We start from the raw sequence: 25,114 nt of genomic DNA, 5'->3' as shown, positions 1-25,114 counted from the left end.
TAACTGATGAATAGGTACTAGTATATAAATCAGTGGTTGGCAATAGGTGGCCCGGGGCCAAAGCTGGCGCGCCAGCAATAATATCTGGTCCCTGGTCAGATTACTTTGATAGCAGCAAAAAGAATTATTGAGTGTGCCTACAAAATTTCAGCAGCATTACTTTATGTCGTATTTAATTGAGAGCTTCCACTCTGAAAAGTTCTAAAGGAAATTCAAAAGATTCTCTGGCTTGCTTGACACACCCCTGAAAAAGATTCTCCTAAACGAGAAATGCAGGAATTTCCTCTGCGTTGAAATACGCAGGACATGAAAATAAGCGTCCATTGGTTGATGTGGACCAATCGCTGGGAGGCACACACTCCTGGACATGCTTAACTCTGATGTAAATCGATTTCTTCATAATCAATTTTTTGAAAAGGTAGAAAAAATACTAGCCACACATGGGGAGTGAACACACAATCCCTTCTGTAGGCCTGTGCAGTACTGACTGACCTAACAAGGCACACAGTAAATAATCAATTGAATATATTCTGGCCCGCCATCTTTTGAAAAAATTTGGCCCGATGCCAGACGTGTTTACCAACCCGTGATCTAGTAAGTAACTAACGAATAGGTGATATCTGAACTGCACCATTGATTTCAATGAAGAAAATGTAATGTAATGCAACTAGTGACTAGTAAATAAAAAATAGTTACCAGTAGCTAATGGAATAGTTACTAGTAACTAACTAAAAGTACTAGTAGCTTTTTAAATAGCAACTATTAAGTTTTAAGGAATAAATGTTAAAATGGCTTTTGCCAGACAGACATTTGCAACTACAACCACAAGGTCTGGAAAAAAACCCATGTAGGATCTAACTTCTACACTAACAAAGGGAGGTTTATGATTCCAGAGAAGAGATTTTACTAGAATCTGTTGGTATTTAGTTTGTTTGTTTTTTACAGCTGAGCATTTTTTTTTCACACTGCTTAACATCTGGAGCAGAGAAATGAGGACATTTTCACATCTGGTTTAAATAAGTTTTTTAAAAGGGCTGCTATCTGAAGTGATGACCTGCAGTGACCGCAGTTTGACGCTTCTTGTAAGATATCACTCTTCACATTTAGGTGCTGTAAGTGGGAGTTAAAAAGCAAGAAGCCTCAAGAGAAATTAGAAATCATTCTCATTGATGGTATTATGTTTCCCTGTAAATCAGGACTTCTTGGACATCCTGTATTGGTGCTGCTTTCTCATTTATTAACTGACAGGAGAACTGACATATTCTTCTAGGTGTTTGTGTGTGACTGTGTGCTTTGATACCATTGCAGTGTGTTTAACAGCAGATGTTGCTGTTTCATGAATAAGTGTGAGTGATTTTTGTGCTACGTTTTGTCAAAACTGCAAAGGCAGCTAGTATTTTACACACAGTGTGATTTAGTGTGTTTGTGTGTGTGTGGTGAGCATTTGAAAGCACCAAGCCCTGCAAAAATCATCTTTTCAACCCATCAGTTCCCTCCCCTACCCTCAGTCCTCTAAACTCTACTCTGCTTCTGAAGCTCATATTTTGCTTTCAGACCTCCTTTACCTTTAAAGCACCACAATCTCTACATCTCAAACCACTGATGCACCACTAAAGCCCTGTCCCCACCTGTAAAGCTCTGAATCCACCTCAAAAGTCTCTCCAACCCCTAACTCTCCACCTCTAAACTTTTTCCACTCCTTTTAAAGGTAAAGTCAGATTTTCCTAGTTGTTGCCATGAATAAGACAATGCCTTACTCACACTGGTGAACTATGAAAATAAAACCCAGGTGGTATAAAAAGCCGGAGATTACTTTTAAGCATCTTTTTCTTCTTCTAAGCCTCCTGTATCTCTAGTCCGTGTCCTCTGTCCCAGTCATCTGCCTCAGCTTCCGGACCTTCTGCCCGTACCCCATAGTTTCTGTAACCCTTCCTCTGGCCTCACCAAAACAATCACCATCTCCATCAAATCAACATAACCAAAGTACAGACACTACTGGCCTGTTTAAAGTAGTCAGGAACACAGCCAGTAACATGAGGGCTGTTACTTACATACTTGAATGGAATCTAGGGCCACTTGTAGGTCTTTCTAGGTCTTTACATCACTAAGTTATCTCCTGCATTTTCTCCTGATCAATCTACTGACTATCATGGAGTGTCTTATTCTTCACTCATTTCTTATTCTCGTATTCTTTCACATGTTTTCAAATGGTAAATCACATAATTTTTAGATACAAAATGTTATTATGTAATCTACAGACAAATTAGTCTGAAAGACATCATGCTGTTTCTTATCTTGTGTACGATTCTCGTTAATGATAAAAATATCTGATTCTAAATATGATCAGGATTATTATTTATTATTTATTATTAACTAGCGGATTGATGGCATAGATGGCTAACTACCCAGCAGCCTTGCTGACTTATTGAGTAATTGAGTGCATTAGTGAAAGCATGAGCACTCACTGAGTTTGTAGATGATGTGTAGATGGACAGCTTACTGACTGTCCTAAACTCATCAAACTCTTCTTCTTTCTCTTTCCCTCTGCCTCCCATTCCACCCATTCATAGTCATTTCATCCCACTTTTCCAATTCCAAAACAGATTTGTATGCAGAGACTTGAGATTTGAAGCCACGAGTTTTGTTTTTTGTTTACCCACAGGTCTGTGTCTCTGACATTAAAGAGATAATAATATTAAGATAATAATTATTGCCTCTCTCTGTCTTTTTAGGACCAGTAGCAGTGATTAGCGGTGAAGAAGATTCTGCCAGCCCCCTTCATCATGTGAACCATGGTATTATCAGCCCCTGTACGCTGGATGCCGGGCCAGACGCTGTGGTGATTGGAATGACCAGGATCCCTGTCATAGAGAACCCCCAGTACTTTAGACATGGACACAACTGTAACAAACCCACAACCTGTAAGTACAGACGTTGTCAGCACAGTAAAGCCTACAGTAAGCACACTTTCACACCTGTTTGGTTCATCACACCTTTGTGTTGGCTTGTGTTGAACATTGTCATTCAAACTCTGGTACTGCCTGAACAACAAGACCAAGACCTCTTCTCGATCCGCTCTCGACCGATTTCTGGGGCAATTTGTTTGTGGTGCAAAATTGAACTAACCACAAAATTCTGCTTAGTTTTAAATGCTATTAAACTTGGAAACAATTTGTATTGGGAACCATCTACAAATTGTGGGAACTGCCAAAGAGGTGATTTGCTAGATCGAATGCCTGTCAACATGGAGCAAAGCAGAAAGTGCAGAAAGTGAGCTGTTTTTGTCCTACTGTCCTGCATTTTGTCAGTTCCTCATTACAAACGAGTCAAATGTAGGAAGTAGAGCCCGACCGATATTATCGACCAGCCAATATTATTGGCCGCGATGAGCTAATTGCATTTAGTTGGCATTTATAGTAGCAGATATATGACTATTGATAAAGAAACGGTGTTCCATAGCTTGCCCACCAGAGGGCGCTCTGTAACTCCTCTGTTAACAACACTACTCCAGGAAAACCACAAAAGAAAACAATCAGCTGCCCGGAGTCTACTGCAGCATGTAGAAACACGGAGAGGGCTGTGTTAGCAGTGCGTCAGGTCTTTGTCACGTTAATTACATGACTTACATAATTATATTAAAAACAGACCCAATCACTTCTCCTCTCCTGAAAACATTCATGACTTGCTAACCCTCCCGTTTTTCATTGCCCTCTCACTTCCTCCTCCCGGCTCACAGCAGTGTGTTTAATGTTACTTTATTTGGGTGTTGATAGACGTGATTGTAGATTTATTTCTGAAACGTGTACGTAACGTTACAGTACATGTACGTAACATTACAGTAGCTAACGCTGCCCGTTACTAAATTAGCCACAAAGCTATTATTCCATGTTTATCAGTGGAGAAGTACTAACATTAATGAGCTGTTAAACTAGAGTCTCTGATGTATTCTAAATATATCCGCGAGCCACCTGTCTACAGTTACAGTCGGCGTGTCTGAAATGATTAAACCAGAGCGGACATGTAAATAAACGTGAGCTGAACAAGAATCTAACACGGCTTCCTGTAGCTCCTCTTTGTGTGATGTACATGTGAAACGTTTAGTCAAGAGACATACCAGCTCTGTTTATAGTTTTAGTTAAATTAAATTTCCAAAGTTGCAGGTCATCGTTTTCAACATCTAAATATCGGCTCATAAATAAGCTCTTTTCCACTTTAATATCGGCATCAGCCACCCAAAACCCATATCGGTCGGGCTCTAGTAAGAAGGAAGACATTCTTTCTTAATCCCTCTGGAGGAAATTTCATATTTTAACAGGACCTGTACACATGCATTAATGTATGGAGAGATGTCAGAGTGAGGGGACGGCCTCATAGGATGGTGCCCTGTGCAGTTAGGAGTCTGGTACCTTGCTCAAAGGCAACTCGGCCGTGCCCAAGAAGTGGACTGGCATCTCTCCAGCTACCAGTGCACATTATGTATTGACTGGTCCAAACTGGACCTGAATCGGAGAGACGACAGTTCCCAAGCAATGGACTGAGCTACTACCCCCCCACTAAGACAAGGCATGTTGTTTTTGTCCTGTTTCTGCCTGTTCTCTGTTATGTATGAGTCATATTACTGCCAACATCCATAAAGGCAAAACATTTTTCAGTGAATTAAATAATATTGAAAAACAAAAAACCCTCTAGTGAGTTGCTTCCCCAACCCATCCTCAGCAACCCTGGTACCAGAGAAGCAATTTAAGAAGAAAGGCAGAAGACATATACAGTACAGTAAATCCAGGCATCAACACAGCAAGGGGACAATGCATGTGCTATAACATTGGCCGTTCCTATAATATTAAAATTGCCAAGGCTGTAAACCTGCAATAACAAAGTCTCAGATAGCAGAAACACGACAAGGTTGTGGTCCGTGTAGACTGCTAAACCTGATTTCACTTACACGTCAGCCTGTTGTAGCACACATATGAGGTCCAATTGCAGTCTCAACTAATAAGCAGTTCTTTCTTCATGAGCTCCTTGACTCCAAATAAAATGAACACAAAATCTGCTGCCAGCAACTGAAATAAACCATGCTTTGGTTTCTCTCATAATAATCACCAAGCTTTCAAAAATGTTTGTTCACTCAACAACAGCGCTGTCAACTACTACTGTCACCATCAGAATAGACCATAGCATTTTAAATTCAAATAACTTTCTATGTGCAGAAAAGGTCTAAGAACTCTGCGTCTCATTGTGCAAATCAGGCAAGTGGATGTGGACTTATATTTACCTTCAACTATGATGGTGGGTAAAATGTGAAGTTTTTACTTTAACTAAAATATGTGTCACTTTACCATGAACTCCAAAAAAACTTTTGCTAACACAGCCTTTGATCCCAGCTAAGACGAACCTCATTTGCTTTGTTACCTGAAACCTTTAGCCAAGACTAAATTACTAATTGAAGGGGTTGGTTGCTGCGCTAACTCCTTCGTAGGGTTGCTGGCTGTATAGAAAAAGTTTGTCAGACTGAGACTCTGACTGGCACCCTATCTGAATACTAGCAGTCTCTACAGAATAGAGTGGTCACAGTCAGTGGATTTGTTCACAGTATCATGACAGCACCATTCTGGCCCAGAGTCAATCCATTTGAAAGTATTTGTGATGTGGGAGGAGTTATTTGGAGTGAAGTAAAATTCAAGGCTGATTTATACTTGGGTCAAGTAGCCATGCTGTGGCGTGAGCACTTAAACTTGTGCGTTGACGTATGCATCATTCTGCAATTACATCACCAAAACGCTAGTTGGCGGTGGGGTTTCTATGTTCCATTTTGTGGACTTCCTCCGGCCCCTGGCTTAACTTCTAGTTAAGCCTTCCACTAACTTGAATGGGGGTAAAAATGAAAATCGTGCAGCGCTTCTAGACTTTCCAAATGTTTTCGTACTGAATGGATCAAATCCTGATAGTGAATTGCTTTTTAACCAAATCTACAGTAAAATATGAGCACCTTGTCATTGTAACAAATTTACAATAATTATTTTTTTAATATTCAGCAAGTTCATTTCTCGTGGGTCTCAGCCATAGTAGTTCTGTAAAAACCTCATAGGAGCTGGATGAGCTGGGGTTAGGGACCTGCCCCTCCGATGTAACATGCACATTTCTGTTTCACTCCTTCTTCTGTCTCTGTCTGTTATTCTCTCCACCCTCTCCCTGTCTCTATTGAACACAGATAGCATTCTGCAAAAGCAGCGGAGCAAATCACTTCTTGCCTTTACAGCCACATAAATCTCAACAAATCCCCTGGGCGAAAACACACACACACACAAGCACACACTACTGATTCCGTTGCCAATGGCGATGCTGATCCATCACAAGAGTCACCTTGTGTGAAAATCATCAGCTATATATTTCCTGTGGTGTGTGTGTGTGTGTGTGTGTGTGTGTGTGTGTGTGTGAACTGTATTTCTTCCTTTCATGTCATGTTCATAAACCCCTCATCATCTTCATCATATGGGGTTATGCACACAAGAGTGCTTCTGTATAACTGTTATGAATTTTTTATGAAATTTTTTCTCATAATTTAAGTTATCTCCAAACCAGATCTTAGTCAGGTCTGGGTAATTCTAACACAGTGATGCTGTTTCTCACCGAGACACACAGCCCTCCGTTCTGTCTTATTACAGTTATACAATACACAGCCGCATTTCTCTATACGAGTTCACTTTTTCAAAACTGTTCACACAGTTCTCTCAGGTCGGCACAACAGTTCGTCTCACTTTCAAAGTGCTTCAGACACACCTCAGGAAAAGTGACACCACCCTGGAATGGGCTGTAAACTCTGTGACTGGAGGGACGCCACGTCGTCCCATGCAAAACCTTCTGGATTCTGCCTGACCTGCGCTTTTTCCTCACCTGGCTCAAGTCTCTCATAGAGGTCATCAAGAAATAAAAACAAGCGCTCAGCGTCCGTTAGAAGTTTGTGCATTTTTAGGTGTGTCATTAGAAGCAGTTTGGGGTTCAATATTTTGCCAACGTACACTTTGACATGCAGACTAGAGGAACAGGGGATCAAACCGCTGATTTTTCACTTAGCAGGCAAGCTGTTTTACCTCTTGAGTCACAGCGTCTGAACCATTTGTGTAGTACTCTTTTTTTATTTCTATATAACCTAAATTTATCAATTGATGTACACGTTTCTAATTTGAGGTATCATTTTCAACAGGAGCCGCCATCTTTTGTATTTTGTAATGCCAGTAACAGCTCTTTCACATCTACCTTTACTTGGCACAATATTGGAGAAAGCATCACATCAAATTCAGCAATGGGTTACTGTCACATTTCAATAATATCAATATATTAACGATACAGCTGAGTTTTTTTCTTCTGTTACCATGTGACTAAACCATCTCCATTTGTCATTATGTGCATAAAATGCATTAAAATCACTTCAAGTATAGTGTTACTGAAGTGACTGAAAGGTCCTTTTCTGGGGCCATTTGCTCTGCTGTCATCTCCTTCCTCAGAGCCTCTATAGCAGCTATAAGTATGCTGCTGGACGATGGGAGTCCCAGAGCTCATTATAGTCTTGCTAATTGCAACCCAGTAGCGGAACGGTCAAATCATTCAGTGAACCTTTGTGTGGGTGTGGGTGTTTGTGGGTGAGGGTACAGTGAAAGATGTGTATTCCCTTGGGTGCCTTTCCTGCTGTACATGTATATATCTGCTTGAATGCGGTTTTGTATTAATTTTGATGAATGTGTGCGTGTGTGGTCCCACCCCCCACTGTGCTAAAGACATTCAGCAGTGCACACAGCACTGCCAGCTAGAATACAGTACAAGTAGTACAAGCTGAAACTGGGACGACTTTAACAGACTGTTAAAAGTTAGAGGTCAAAGAGAAAATCTTTAATCAAGAGCTGCAAGCAGTTTCCGGCTCGGTTTCATGCACACTGTGATGGGCCTAACCACATTCCCACATCAAGTGAGAGAGACTCCCACAGCAGCTCTGCCCAGACTGTATAAATACGCCGTCTGCATGTGTGAACACCCAGTGTAGTATGCACATTGTACATGTCTGCAGTTCGCTCCACTGTCTCCCCCCATCAAGTCCTTAAAGGAAATCTTTATGTTAGGTTAAAAAAAATGAGATTTGAGACAATAGTATGCTTCCAATGTTGTGTCTGCAGTTTGTGGCAAGTTTGCTGTGGAAGAACAGTGTGTGTCTGAATGGGAGCAAATATCTGGCCTACTAATGAGACTGAATTGTCATTTCATATCAGCTTCATTCATTCATTCAACCTGACGTTGTTTTCATGTTAACTGATTTCTTGATGGGAGTAGCAGGCTTTTTGTTTTATTTTGCTGCGAGTAGCAAGTGACGTACCCACCCCACCCACATCATTTTCAGTCGACTTTCAGAAGTTGCTGTAACAGTTGCCAGGAGCAGTTTGTCACAAGAATCACAGAAATATTTTAGAGTAAATTTAAGAGTTACAGCAACCTGTACAGCTGCGCCCATCAGCTCCATTTCTGTGGCAGACTTTCCCTGCCATTTTTTCATGGATGTAGCTAGCTAGTTTTTAAGGAAGATGGCTGGGGTTGTGCTGGATCTTAAAAAGTTTTTTAAAAAGTCTAAAATTTTAAAATCAGAATTTAAGGCCTTAAAAAGTCTTAAATTCACAGAAGTTTGTGTTCTAGGTCTTAAATTATTTTAAACAGGTCTTAATTTTCCAACATCCATGTAATGCTCCCTCTAATACTCATCAAAATGCTCCCGCAGCGCTTTAGAATGTTTTTTCCTCCCGTGCTGTTGTAGTTCTTTCTTTCGCTAGTCTAACATATAATTCACTGTATTACGACTATAAAGACCAACACGCAGCTGTTGTGTTATTGCCGCAAGTCATGTTAACAGTGTTTTCCTGCCATTATAAGGTGGTGAAGCTCAAAACTGCTTGGTGCGCCATGAGTGTGGAGAGCATCAAAACTAACCACATGAATTTTTCAATAATTTAATGGTCATAATTCAAATCCAGTAGACTTCTTTAGAATTTAGCTTTTGGGTGTAGTTTATTCAAAATCTGCTCTAGATTTTCCAACTTATTATTCACAGATGTGGTAATAACAATGTACCAAAATTATGTGGAATTGCATATTTACTTACTTTATTAGAAAACATAAAAATGTTCCTGGGGGAGGACCCCCAAACCCTCCACACAAAAATACCATCTTAATATTTTACTGCCCTGTGAAAGCATTTTTTAATCCCCACGTGCGTTATTTTTATTATTATTTTTAAATGTACCTGGTTTGCACCTGCCTCAACTTCTCCCTGCACTCACTCACACATACACCTTCACCTCTGGTCTCTCATTGCAAACAGGCTTTCCCCGCCTCGCTCTGTCTCCCTGTCTGCTCCCCTGAGTTTCTCCATCAGCAGTATCTTATGTTTTATAAAGCCGCCACCCGTGATCCCTTTTCACAGCAGCAGGTATGCCACATGGCAGCTTGTTAATTATGTAGACTATGAATGTCATCATCCATCCAAATGTTTAATTGTTGACATCGTCAGATGCCAATTTTGTAGATATCACCCAACCCTAATTTGAATACATTTATTTACTCTGCAAGTAATTTTGTGACTGCATTTCCTTTGTTTCTTTTTTGATGTTGTGATATAGGTCTGAAATTTCATTCATAGTGGTCTTAAAAAGGTCTTAACAATTCTTAAATTTGACAAGGTGAAACCTGCAGAAACCCTAATTGACATTCTTAATCCCACCTACAAATCTCTGATTAGTCCATTACTTCTGCATTCGGGTGGATATAGTCATGGATGAGCTCACCACGAGACGAATTACTGAACAAATCAAAGAGGATGGCAGTGATTCAGAGGTGTGTTTCTAATATCTGGTGAAAAAGACTTTCCAGAAACGCTGAGCCTGTAGCAGCAGCAGATGGTTTTGGAATGATATTTTCAGCAATCACATATGGGTGCAAGTTTCGGCGATCCACAAAACTTTGCATGTAGTTTATCAAAAATAATAATGATGTCGGTCGTCCCGTTTAACACTTAATATTATTAATATTTTGCAGTGTAATTACTATTTTAATCTCTGAGAGCCACAGAGGCTTTCAGTCTGGCTGCAAAAGAAAACAACATTGCTTAGAATTTTTGCATCTGTCATGGCTTGAAGCTTCATTCCATTCTGCTAGAATCTCTGTTCACTATCTCACATACATGTCCCTCTGGGGGCTAAGGAACAGTTAACCCCGACTTTCCAAAGACCAATAGCAGCACACATTAGGAATTACTCATAAACAATTCTAAGGGCTGTGAAGCCTGAATGCCAGGGGTGACAGCACCTCCCAGCCAAAGTTTTGAATAATTTTGCAGAAATAGCTTTTTACTAGACCCATGATTCTGTTATCAATGGTTCTTCGTATTGTATCTGAACAAATATCATAACAACTCACTTTATTGGTTGCTGAGTAATGTTGGTTCTGTATGTATGAAATGTTGTGGACCTCGAGGGCTTAGTGATATTGTTAACATCAAAGTGAGTGAAGCCCTAAAGTGAAAACCCTACACTTAACTTATATAAAACAGCATTATTAACCATGTTTTGGTTCTTTAAATAACAACTTTGGAAGAAGCAGCAGATAACTGAATGCATGTCTTCAACCCTTTAACACACTGCCCTATGCCTAATTTAAAAAAGATGAATTCTTTTTTTGATAGTTTTAGACCCCTGTGATGAAATTATGCTTAAGGATTTCAAGGACTTATTACTCAGCTGGGCTGCCAAACTGCTGTGTGTGTAGAGAGACACCATATTTTAGAGTTTGGTTGTATAAACTGAGGTGAATTGTACCTGGATTATTTTTAATCACAGGGTGTCTTTTTGAAAATGACCACAAACAAAAACATTTGTATAGCTACAGAATCTACTTGAGTAGACTTGAGCGTATGGTGCTTTCAGTCACTCCATGGACATCTTTCAGTGACTGAGGGAGAGCACTTTCTTAACAACCACTGAAATGTAGAAGTTGCTCCACCAAAAAATGCCAATAAATATCATAAAATAAAAAAAAAGCAGTAAATTGGCATGGCATAATGATGAAAACATGGTTAACATAATATTAATCTTGCATTAACTTTTATTACAGGGAAAAGTAAGAGAGGTCTAATTTGGAGTCATTGGCTGACCCTTCAATGACCTTCTGGCTCTAGTTATTTCTCACATGTAACTGTCCTTGTTAGGGAGACAACAGATGTGTTCTCTGGAAATCTTACAGGGTTGAGTCTTACAAGAATGTTTACAAGAACTCACTGGCTCCATAGATTAGAGTAAAACTCATGAATACTAACATATTCCAAAATAACGTAGCATTGGAGTCTAAATATATAGTGTACAGGAACATCTGGCATGAGTATGGGCTGGAAGTCCCAAGGTCAAAATGGAAGTCACCTCCTAAGGTAGTTGAGAATGACCAAGCTAAGATCCTGTGGGACTTCAAGATCCAGACTGACAAACTGGTGACGGCTAATCAACCAGACATCTTGTTGATCGACAAACAGCAGAAGAAGGCTGCAGTGATAGATGTGGCAATCCCAAGTGACAGAAACATCAAGAAGAAGGAACACGAGAAGCTTGAGAAATACCAAGGGCTGAAAGAGGAGCTAGAAAAGATGTGGAAAGTAAGAGCAACAAGTGGTAATCGGAGCACTGGGGGCTGTGACCCCCAAACTGGGAGAGTGGCTACAGCAGATTCCAGGTATAACATCAGAGGTCTCGGCCCAGAAGAGTGCAGTCCTTGGAACAGCTAAGATACTGCGCAGAACCCTGAAACTCCCATTCCTCTGGTAGAGGACTTGGGCTTGAGGTTGACACGTACCACCCCGCAAGGGGTGAGAGGGGGATTTTTTTTTGTCTTTTTTTTTTTTTTTATAAATATAGAAGATAGATAGATAGAAAGATAGATTTATTTATCAGTTTACAACACAGGGTTGTATAATGAGATGAATTTGGATATTCTTTTATGCAAATGTTATATACAAAAATTAGATACAGTAAATAGGTGGATAAATAACAAGTCAAAGAAATAAAACAATTTTACATGGTGCAGTGCTGAGGATGGGTGATGGGTTTAAGGGTCTCACAGGGGGAAGAAGCAGCTGTACGACAGGAGATACTTATTTACCTTATTTCTTTCTAGAAGGCAGATGAATTCAATTGAATTGATAAGAGGAAATCAAATCCACGGTATATTATTTGCTGAATTTTAACAGAAAACATTCAGATAAGAGACTGGGAGGCTGGTTGTCATGGAAACATATACATTACACTCCAAACACACACACACACACACACTTAGATAATTCCACCATAAGATAGTGTGCATTTAAGGATATTCTTACAGTGTAGTGTTAACACACACACACACACATTTTAGACACACTTGCTGGCACACAGGTACACAAACTGTGGCGGTGGTGGGTGTGTGTGTTATTGCTGACAGGTGACTGCCCCCTCTGCCTCTGTGTTAATGACAACATTAACCCTGGCTATTTGTAACTGCACTAATTAGCCTGCATGATACGCACGCGCACGCACAGGCACACACACGCACACACACACACACACACACAGTGGCTCAGGTATATTCAGAGTACTCCTCTCCACAAATACACACTGACATGAACATGCAGTACATATCCATGCAACCGTGATTTTTCAAATAGACCGACGTACTCACACAATCACTCAGAATGATAATCACACACACACAACTGAAGTATACCCCCCTTCCAAAGCCCTCCCTTCCTTTTGGAGAAATGAGAGTGGAGGAACTGTGTTTACTGTAAACAACAGTCAGATGCTGGCAAAAAAAGACTTCACAGTGGTAATTTAAAAAAATGATACAGTTTAAAGGTCAAGTCTATCAAAATGAAACCTGTCACAGACCTCTTCCACATTAAAGCCAGAAATGGTTAAAGACCGAATTATATTTTTGTAGTGTTCATTTGTTCCCAGAAACAGGTTTTATTTTTGAATGCAAGGGTTTGCATTTGAGATAACAGAGGGGTGAGTTGAGGTCAGTTACTCACAAATCAGGGTTGTCAGTGAATGTATACAATAAAACTAAATTATTCAAAACATTCAACTGCAGCATGTCTTCCCAAATACAGATTACTCCAGTGGCCTCATTTATGAAACGGACTGACGATACACAGATAAACACATCTAAGTAGTTATTTCTAAAACCTTCCTTTGACGTAGAAATGCGCTTCTCTCTAAGCAAAATGTGATAGGAATCACTCCCAAGCTATGTGTTTTGCTTTGGGTCAATCCACTATTTAGTCGACTGACTAATTCGTCCACAAAGTTAGCTTTTCTCTTTTGGTCCTTGGCTGTTCCTGACTAAACCCTCATTCGTGCTGGCATTATGTAAGGGGAAATCGCTGCTTGTAAGGCAGGTGCTGTCAATTTTAAGTTAATTTGAGATTTATAGATAGAACATGCATAAGAAAGTTTTTTTATGCTCAGTATCTTTTATGAATCAAACATAAGCACTACGTCGGAAACATTTTTCAGGATGCCCCAGATAATTCACAACAACAGTTTCCCGTTTCTGTAGTTGAAAGTAGTCCCAATGAAAACTGTTGACAGTGAGGTTTGGAATTTAGTTGAACTGAGCCTTTAAGTGAAGTGGAATTAAAGGTAACAGGCTCCACCAAAGTGCAGACAGCTTTTTTTTTAAACGTTTTGGATGGATATTAACTCAGCCCCCTCTGTCTATGTCTTTCTCAGATGTTCAGCATATTAAACGGAGGGACATTATTTTGAAGAGGGAGCTCGGAGAAGGAGCCTTCGGCAAAGTCTTCCTAGCTGAATGTTACAACCTAAGCCCCACCAAGGACAAGATGCTGGTAGCTGTAAAGGTAAGAAATACAAGCTGTGTGTGTGTGTGTGTGTGTGTGTGTGTGTGTGTGTGAGCAGAGAGAACAGCAGTGTGTGTCAATATATCCAGAACCCTTAATGGTTTTACATGGTAAATGATGCGTCATTCAGTTTGGCCTGACTTTGACTTTTATATACTGCAAAGGAAATTCATTCAAAGAACACTCACTTCAGCTGCAGCACAAACTAGCCACTAATCAACTTCCTCACACCCACTGACACAAACCAGTTTTAGGTTCACCAGAAAGTACAAATAAAACATAAAACATGAGCGGTTAATCACAGTACAGGAGGATGGGCAGTTGGCGCTTAATAAAATGCGACATTATAATACTCACCACCAGCAGTTCCCACTGTCCGAGTTCTACAGGCATTCGGAAAAGTCCAGATTTCCCCAGATGAGGACCATGCCAATTTTGCCCGCAGGAGAGGCATGTTTCATGAATTATTAATAAAGTTTAATTAATCAGTGGAGTCCAGTGGTCCCTATAGTATACTAACTGTTCTGTAATCGAAATCCTCAGGTACTCACACCTGAGGGGTTGAAGACTTAAAAGTCAAAGTGAAGTGAACCTACGTTTTGTTAAAGGGGCAATATGTAAGTTTTTGATTTTAATAAATCAAATTTTCATTGCCTTATTATCAATGTGCTCAAAACTCACGTAGAAATGAAGCACACGCCTGTTTTCTCCATTGCTTGAATCAGCCACTATTCTGCTTTTAATGTGAGGTATCCGGGTCGGATTCAGCCCTGTGCGCGCTCCCAAGCCTCTCTGACTACAGCGACAACACGGCAGCTAACGACATGCAGTCCACTAGCACAAAAAACAACCGGCTCCCAGAAAATGTAAGGATACAAAACAGCAATATAGGTGCTGAAGCCCATCAGACCAAACAGGTTCAGATGATGTCGAGTAAGAACACAGTGAGCATTAGTAAAGCTGGAGACACACAGAGAAAGTCACGTTAGCTCGCAGGCTAACGCCAAGCAGTTGCTAATGTTATCCGGTGCAAAGTTATATCGCTTTCCACATTAATTCACCAACTAACACCACCCATGTTACTATCCTGTGTACCACTGTTGATTTAGCCTGCAAGAAAGGATGTAACGGTAAAAAGCAAATGTGGAGCGATTTTTTTACTAACGTTAGCCTAAAGTGATGCTGCCAGGAGCAGCTAGCTAATGCTACAGTAGATCAGACCTGCCACTGTTTTCTTCGTAACGTTCAGTTTAGGTTTATTGTGGTTTTACCAATACTCAGGTATACAGCTTCTCCACCTCTCAGTCGGTGTAACTAATGTGACCCACATAACATAAAACACTGCAACATAACGGTCACAACAACACAGAGGAAGAGCCATCCTATATCACTAGTTACAGTAAAGTTACTTGCTGCGGTCTGGGCTGTTATAAAGTGTGACACAATCTCGTTATAATATTCATTCCAGCTCACTAAGCGTTTGATTATCATCCAATACATGTAGCTGTGCTGACATTGCTGAGCCTCCAGTGAAAGATTCACAGATAGTAAAGATAGTTACTGAAAAGCAGCAGGCGAGCTAACACTGTAGCACGTCGGCTAAATGCAGTAAATGTACTGTGATCATGTAACGAGCATGGATTAGTTCAGCCTGCAGCAGATAAAACTATTACTGTAACGTTGCAGTGGGAGTTTCCAGCTCTGTCTGTTCTCCCTGTCTGTCTATAGCCGCTGTCACTCTGCCTTTTTTCCGGGAGTATTGTGCTGATATGCGGCTCGCTGCGCTGAATGAAAGGTACGGCGCCAGAGTTGATCTGCCTCTGAGACGGGAACATCTAAGTAACAGAGCCTGAACCCATGGCCTGAACATGTCTGGAGAAAAGCCACATATTGTGGTATTTCTGTATGAAAGTGGTTGTGTTTCAGATTATGCTCGATCGTGAGCTCAAGCGAGCACCGTTCGAGCCGCACCACTAGTGGTCGAACAAAAAAAACATGGTCTGCAAACCATCAATCCAGTTTAAGATGTTAACACTGGCATGGATAGGATTAATAACATGACATATATTGAAGACAGAGGATGTCTTGTCATTACAGCAGCAGTTATTAAACATGGCCGACACATTGACCTGCTGCAGACAGGTGTTATGTCTTATGGAGGATATGGAGGGATTTCAGCTGCAGCTTTTTTAATCCTGCAGGATTTAGTGCCCTTTGGTGCATTATCCTACTTTTGTCCTTACAACCAGCCCTTTCTGAAACACACTGCACATTACACATTGTCTCTTACACACACTGTTAACTGTCAGGATCAGTTTTCGTCAATAAGTTCAGTCAATCAATCAAGAATTTGTTTCTGCTGAATCAGAACAGCGACAGCTCTCCTTATGTTGCCTAGATAAGGTTTGTGGATGGTCCACATCTCTACAATAGTATATTTTGGTAAACATTCTGCATCTACAGCTTAACTGTTGCCCTTTGGCACATACAGTAACTGATACTGGTTGTATTGTAAAACTATTTACACCAAACTGTGTGCTTCATACTGTAAGAACAATAGACTACTATAATTATGGGAAATGCCCTTAACCTAGGTATCTAGGTTTGAATGTTCTTTGGCAATGCAGGAACCTTCTGGAGGTTAGCCAAAAGTAAGGATAAAGTTTAGTGGGTGTGTAGTGAGTCCAACTTACTGGAGAAAACAGTTTATGTCCAGTCAGAGAGCTGCTTATTTCGACATCGCAACCGAGCCGTTTATGAGGAGTGGATGAATCCTCCCTTAATTAAAACAAGGACAGACACTGCTAATTCACTACCAGACCACCAGAAGCATCCCAGTGGGACTTATGTGGCTCTACGGTAAGAACATCTAGACAGTATCTTCAAGTTACAAGGAGTCAGCACTTACCACAAATCTTAAGATATGTGCTGGTTCACTCTGGACTCACACAAAATCAGCTGTTTCTGAACACCAGACCCAAACCACCCACAGCATCCACATGGAAGAGGCCAAAAATCATCTTTAAACAGAGACAGATCTTACAAACCAGAGGTTACCAGTCTGAGCCAGGTTTGTAAAACCATTCGTACAGTAAAATAACCAACATGAAATTAAGCAGTGGGTCATACTGAAACACTCATATTACTGAGATAGAGCACTCAAATAATAAAACTTTTTAATAATGTTCTCAAACATGACTTTTTCCATAACTGTAAATCCAATCCAAATGTTGCCATCTAATATATCTGGTTTTCCCCATTTACATCAGCTATTTGCACCATTTTTCAAGCCGTTTGAGATAACAGAATGCCTACAAATCTGTACATAATAAAAAAAAAGAAGAAGATAACTGCCCAAAACTGCCTTTACCATTGTGAAACCAACTAATGTTAAAGATGACTCATTTGGAATCTTTGGAAGTCGTCAGTCATGTGATATTCTTCATTGCACACAATATATTTAAACAGTGTCACTGGCTGATGCTGTTGAACCACAATGGCTTTGGTTGCATGCAAGTGAACAGTTGGTGGTTACCACATAGGGTAATTCTGGTAATTCTGGTTTAACACAGTACTCATCAAGTTAAATGGTGAACCCTGGAACACAGCACTACAATGAAGTCAAGAAACATGAGCAGTCAGACAATCAGACTAATCAGGTTGCAAACAAACTCCAAATTCAATCAAACTCATGTGGAACAGAAAAAAAAAAAAAAAAAAGGTTGAGTGTGTAAGTTTTAGTGGCATCAAGTGGTGAGGGCTGCAAATTGCAACCAGTGGCTCACGGTGCATTTGTGAAGTTGTTCAGTGTGTGTTCATGTGCTCTTAAGTCAGAATGTGGAATTAACATGGACGCTACTACAAAGATGTGTTGGATTAGCATTATCAGAACGTATAAACAACACGCAGACAGAGGCTAACATGTCAGTTTTGAATTTTTGTAATCCCTAAAAATGTCACGATCCTGTCCTGGATCCTGTCGGGGTTGTGTTATTATTTTGGCCGTGCCTTCGCATTGTTTTGATTTGGGATTCTCTGTTTCTGGGTTTTGGTTCTTGATTCCGGGGTTTAGGTTTTGTATCTTCTTGTCAGTTCTGTCATCTGTGAGTTTACTTATTTATCAGTTTGGTATCTGTTATTTAGTCTGGGTTATTATATATCTGGTTATTATTTGTCAGCTGGTATTTAGTGTTGTTTTGGTATTTTCCTTATTTCTTTCTGTTCCATGTTTAGTGTTGTACTGTTTCCGGGTTGGTCCTGTCTCTGTTCCCTACTGTTTACAGTTGGTCTATGTTTTGTGTTTTGGAGCTTTGTTTCTTGTCTTGTGTTCTCTGTTTAGCCTTGTTTATTTCATTGTTCATTTACAGGTTCTGTTTAGCTCACTTTGTACCTGTCTGTCTTGTTTCTTAGGTTTGGCCCTACATTGAGTTCTGTACCTTAGTTATGTCTTTTTAATTTGCTCCTACTTATGTGTTTGCATTATTTTGGGTGTTGTCTGCTCTTTGTTCTGTTTAATCTTAGCTTCAGTCTGTGTTCCTTGTTGGTGTTTCTTTGTGATCTCTCTGCCTGTGTCTGGATTAGTTTGTTATTTATAATTATTCTGATCTGTTACTTCTTATTTTGATATGGCCTATGTTTAGTGTTCAGTAACTTGTGTTCTGTCTGTTCCCCCTCAGTAATCTGCCTGCCTGCCTGTCTCTCTGTTTTCCCCTGCTGTCTCTCTGCCTGCCTCGTTGGCCTTGATCCCTCTCACCTGTGTTGCTCCTGCCCTGCTCGTTAGTCCCTGGTGTATATATGTTTGGGTTTTCTGTTCAGTCCCCGTCTGGTCATTGTCATATAATGAGTGTTCTGCCAGTTGCTGCACTACCAGTTCTTGCCTTGGATTAAAAACCCTGGAACTAAACCTCAGCAATTAGTGTCTTGCATTTGGGCTCTCTCCTGCTTTGCGCACGCTCTATCCTGACAAAAAAAGTAATCAGCAAACCAAAATAATAATCATACCATCGTAATGTGTTAAGTAAAGTGGTTTTGCACTAAAAATGACCTTTGTTTACATACACACATCTGACAAGGACATGTAGCAGATTTGTGAATTATGAGATATATATATATATATATATATAGAGTCAACATGTTTTCTTTTAACCCTGACCACAACATTTCCCTAACTTTAACTCATTATGTTTTGTACCTAAATCTAACCATAAAGGTTATATGAATAATTTTTAGGACTGTCATTTGTAAAGCACTGACCCACTCTGTCAGGCTGTTGATTGGGGCACCAGATAAGACAATGCTTATCATGTACAGTTATGATTACTGTGGGACCACTAAACACACAAAGTACAAGTACAACATTTGTAACAGCTTTTGACCTCCCACTTACTAAATTATTTGCATAAATATATACATGCTTACACAGATCAATGATAAGATTGCTTCCTGAACACCTTTCAACAGCAGCAGATGGATTATTATTAGAATAGCTTTTGAAAACATGCTAAAATCACATATCTGCTATCATGAACTGTACTTACCAGGCAACCAAACCGGTTAGGTGTGAAAGCACATACTCTGCATGTATTACCCAGAACCCAACTGAGCATCACATACTGTAGTATTTATTTAGGTATATAAGCTATACTTTGATATTTCTGTGACACATTAATTATGGAACTATCTACAGATAACTGTCTATATATTTTCATGTATCTTTTCATGTGACAACACAAGAAATGAAACTTTGCTACAATGTACTTGTTGAAAATTTGTTTGTTAAAACTGTTTAAATTGTCCTTAAAAATGTTAAGGACAACATTTGGCTGCTGTAGTAGCAATTATGCTCGCATGTCAGTGAGCAGTGATGAAAGCTCATTGTCATGGTAATGACATCGGAGTGAGCACATAATCTGACGACCGGCAAATACACACAGTACATACAGGTGGCTATGTGTTGGCTAGCTGTTTACTGTGTCACGTGTGCACTACTATGGGCATGCTCAATCATGCTAGCAATGCAACTCTTTCGCTCTCTCTCTCTCTTTCCAGACACTGAAGGACCCCACTCTTGCAGCCAGGAAAGATTTCCAGCGTGAAGCTGAGTTGCTGACAAACCTCCAGCACGAGCACATAGTCAAGTTCTATGGAGTGTGTGTGGACGGAGACCCTCTCATCATGGTCTTTGAGTACATGAAGCATGGAGATCTCAATAAGTTTCTCAGGTGAGTTCAGAAGACTAACAACAGCTGGTGGAGAAGGTGTGGTGTGAGTGCATCTGCTGTAAGTGACCAGAGTGATGGCCTATAATCACCGTAGTAACCAAAATAATGTAGAATTTCATCTATCCCTACACAAAAAACTCATGCATGGAATTTTCCATTACTATTGTGGAAACCAATTTTTGTCCAGATATTATGTACCTTCACATGTACATGTTAACATGTACTTTTAAAGTGTTTAGTGATGTGGAGGCTGTTAAATACACAAATCGAATGTACTATTTGAGCGTAATGTAGTTATTTTTTGGACAATAAAATATATAGGGTATATACCAATTCAATTTTATTTATATAGCGCCAAATCACAACAGTTATCTCACAGCGCTTTTCATAAAAGAGCAGGTCTAGACCGTACTCTATGATGTTATTTACAGAAGCCCAACAGTTCCCACCAAGAGCAAGCACTAGGCGACAGAGGCAAGGAAAAACTTCCTTTTAAGAGGCAGAAACCTCGAGCAGAACCATGACTCAGGGTGGGTGGCCATCTGCCATTTTGTAGTTCAGCAATACAAACTCAAAAGTTATCAAACAGTGGTCGGACAAAGAGGGATTCTGTGGGAACACCACTAAATGTTCAATTTCAATACCATACACCAAAACAAGGTCGAGGGTGTGGTTAAAACAGTGAGTCGGTTCATGAACACTCTGAATCTAACAAAGAGATAAACGCAGTACTAAAGCTGTCATTCTCAACATCCACATGAATATTAAAATCCCCTACAATAATAACTTTGTCCGTTTTAAGGACTAAAGTTGACAAAAACTCTGCAAATTCAGATAAGAATTCAGAATACGGACCAGGTACTCGGTGCACTATAACAAATAGAATTGGTTGCAGTGATTTCCAACTTGGGTGCGAAAGACCAAGAACAAGGCTTTCAACTGAGTTATAGTTTGGTTTAGGTTTAGAGCTGAGCACCGCTATACCAGTGTGTAGCGCTTTCTCAGTGTCAGCATGAGATACAGCGCCCTGGGATCTTTTCAGTAATCTGTACCCTATAGTAGGCTAAAAGCAGTTGTGCTGCTTTTGACCATTTTATACTTTAGGAACATTTTATCAAAACTGTCAACTTTACATACAATGGTGCAATTTTTGTGTGTAATTTTTAACCTTTTAAACCTGAAAATCCTCTGCTTTAAATTGTGTATGTAACAGTGACAAAGAAGGTAAATCATATGGAATGGCAGTATTTATTTACCAAAGTTTTTTAAAATAAAGATAGAAAATAATAAAATGAAATAAAGTCACCTTTTGGGTTCTAATTGACATCCCTTAAATTACCTTAACAAATCGAAACATACAACAGTCCACTTGTTTCCCCTGAAACTGTAAAACTGATATGTCAAGCTGTACCACTAAGACTACTGATGGAGACTTAACTCTGCACTAAAACACTTAAATATCACACCTCTTCCTTTCAGACTGCAGGCATGATAGCGCATGAATTCCCCCAATGCCTGTTTGTGCATATTCGATATGTACCTAGGAACCTTTTGCAAGCCCTGCTTTCTCGTTTATGCCTGTTTGCATCATACCTACATCATACCTGAATTTATATCTTTTCTATGTTCCATAGACAAATTAACAATCTTCACTTAATTTAACATGTAAATGCTCCGTATAGCGCCTTTCTAGTCTTTTCGACCACTCAAAGCACTTTTACACTACATCTGCATTCACCATTCACTCATATTTATACACTGAGCTTAACTTCTCAAACAGAAACATACATTCATACACTGAGGACATGACTCCCGATTAACGGCCAACCCGCTTTACCTCCTGAGCCACAGTCGCCCCAACATCAGCTTGAAAGCAACTGAAAACACAAAAAAAAAATTTATTGTAAAAGAATTCAGGCGTCAAGGGGTTAAGGGAAAGCAGCCCCCCGTTGCAGGCCTGAATGCAGCTTGAGTGCACTGAATGACAATTCACAGTGGAGCAGATGACCCCTTCACTCCATGAGCAGGGTACCAATGAGTTACTCACCAATGGTGAACAGTTCAAGCGTCTCCTACTGTTTAAGGAGGAGACGTTGATGCGTTAGAAGCAGGAAAAATGGGAATTTGAGTGAGACTTTTGACAAATTTTGATGGCTAGACGACGGGGTCAGAGAATCTCCAAAAGTGCAGCTCTAGTGGGGTGTCTGCAGGGGGTCAGTACCTATGATAAGTGGTCCAAGAAAGGACCATTTTTCCTTCACATTTTCTTCTTCTTTACATCACGTGGATGGTCAGGTGCGTGTGTGTAAATTACCTGCGAAACACATCGCACCAGGATGCACTATGGGAAACATGCAACCTGGTGGAGGCAGTGTGATACTTTGGGCAATGTTCTGCTGGAAAACCTTGGCATTAATTTGTATGGTACTCTGAGACGTACCACCTACCTAACCATTGTTGGAGACCATGTACACCCTTTCATGGGAACCGTATTCCCTGATGGCAGTGGCCTCTTTCAGCAGGATAATGCGCCCTGCCACAAAGCAGCAATGGTTCAGGAATGGTTTGAGGTAGTGTTGTAGTCAAGACCGCCCAAACCAAGACTAAGTCAAGACCAAGACCAGAGTTTATCGAGACCGTGACAAGACCAAGACTTTCAGGGACTGAGACCAAGTTGAGACCAAGACCGAGGGAGACCAAGACCAGTTCCCCACATTACATGACACACAATAAAATGTGGAACAAGATCATAGGTGCTTCTCAAATTGATCTGAAAGATCCACATTCTCATTAAAACACCCACATACAAACACTAAGAGCTGAAATCAAAGTAAGCGTCTTTCTTCAACACTCCTTTTCCACGCTTACCATCGCAGGGACATCGTCGTTAACGGTAACACATTTTTAATTAGGGTTATTGGTTGCATTTTAAGTTTTACATCCAATCACTGTTAGGATGTTAACAAATAAATAAGCAATTTGTTGAAATTCCCAGACAAGACCGAGTAATGTGGTCAAGTCCGAGATGAGACCAAGACCATCAAAAAGTGGTCTTAAGACCGGTCTCGAGTACTACAACACTCGTTTGGGGAACACAACGAGTTCAAGGTGTTGACTTAGCCTCCAAATTCCCCGGCTATCAAAATCATCTCGCATCTCGAGACTTTCTCAACATAGCGTTATTGCATTATAATGAAACACATGTCCACACTGGTTTTCATTTAACTTACCTACTTTTAGAGATTTAATCATGTTGAAATGGCAGCGTGATCTGTGAATCCCTCCTTGTGGTACACGCATGCATGTGCTGAAGTGAAGGTCTGACTAAAGAGCTTCATTCAGCTACCAAATAGTCAAACTCAGATATGTGCTCTTACTGGATGAACAGGGCTGGAAGACCCACAAAGCAGTAAGTAAACAAAAAGTCGTTAGTGAAGATGTAACTCTGCTTTTACAAGCATGTCAGACATGATGAGGTGCTCAGACAGGAAGACCATTACACTATCTACAGCATGACTGTTGTATCAGCATAAAGTATACCGAGGGTTTACTGAAATAATGCTGAGGTGAGCAGAGCGAGACAGTGAGAGGACACAAAGAGGGGACATTGCAAGTACATCATCAAATCAACCAAAACAGAAGCCTCTGATCCAACAGACAGCAGCTGCTCATGGAGCTGTAACATAAGACAAACTGTCCATAGCATTAATTGAACATGTTGGAGGAGGGATGTAAATGTGTATATGGTATTGTGCTAGGAAAGAAAGTTGACAAAAGTAATTATAGTTGTCCTGAACATTCACGCTTGAAGTCAGAGTGAAAAGTCGGCTGTTACAGAGGGGGGGCAACACGCAGTATTGTTTAATATGGAGATAACAGCACACTCACAGTCTCTCCTGGAAGACATTTATAGGGTTATCCTGAACTGTGAGTGAAATATTTGTGTGAAGATTGAAAAATGTTGAGAGACAACTTCAAAACCTGCCTACTATCTCACCCCCGCACAGCTGACTGACCAATCACATGGCTCAGCTAAGCACTGTCACGCCATTCCTTTCTGCCATCACCCCATTGGATTCATCACAGCGCTATTAAAATCTTAAACATTATGGCACATGGGCCAGGGCCCTGTACTACAAAGCAGGATTTTTGAGTGACTCCCTGTAACATTCTTTATCTTTTACCAGAAACAGTAACAGTAGAAATTCAGGGTTGGAGAGAGGAGTCTGTTGTGTTTAAGTAGCGTTAGGAAATAAAGTTTTGCTAGCAGCTCCTGTTTGTACACAACAAACTCCTCTCCCTTATTTCCACGGTGTTTCCTGCAACAACTCACCTGCAGAAAGGGTTCTTTTGGTTGCAGTCATAGTCCGCCCCCAGTTTGGAGAAGCAGACAGGACTCAGGCACAGAAGCTAAGCAATGTACTGCTGTGAGGTAGCGGTTAGACCAGCAACCCCAATTTTCTGCAAGATAAAATTACTATTTTTGTCAAAGGAGTCTGGCGGCTTTGAAGAGAGCATAGATCTGCAGCTAGACCGGGAAGAGGAAAAGGCATGCTGAAAGCTCTGGAGATACAGATGATCAGGTGAAATATTGGAATGCAATTGTCTAACTGGTAGGTGTGTTTACAGTCAGTGAACAGTAAGCAACGGACCCAAACAAATGGAGGGGCAGACACTATCCCAGAGAAATCACAGACTGTTCATTGCTCATATAAAAAAACACCTTGTCACTCGTTACCAAATTTGAGCAGCTAAGGAGTACATCTCATCAGTGTCAGTGAGCCAATAAGCATGCTTGTATCAAAATCTAGCGCAGGTAACTTGTCTCTGCTTGTCGGTGAGTCCGTTCACCACATCGTCCACTGGGATGAAAGCCCCAGCGCGTCCTCTCCTCGCCAAACATGGTGTTGCTTACAGACCGACAGGTAAATACTCGTGAAGTTTCCACCGTGAATGGTTGTCAGACCTGGAC

At 40.5% G+C, this 25,114-nt stretch overlaps 1 pseudogene; it reads left to right on the top strand.

The window, feature by feature from the left end:
• Window positions 1-25,114, top strand: part of LOC119894384 — a 309,889-nt pseudogene that overhangs the window by 261,457 nt on the left and 23,318 nt on the right.

This window comes from Micropterus salmoides, unplaced genomic scaffold (genome assembly GCF_014851395.1).
Source record: "Micropterus salmoides isolate LMB-PRFRI ecotype aquatic unplaced genomic scaffold, ASM1485139v1 Ms_hic_scaffold_8, whole genome shotgun sequence".
Classification (NCBI taxonomy): domain Eukaryota; kingdom Metazoa; phylum Chordata; class Actinopteri; order Centrarchiformes; family Centrarchidae; genus Micropterus; species Micropterus salmoides.
Note: the sequence above shows the minus strand (reverse complement) of the source record. Positions and strands in the feature narration are given on the sequence as shown.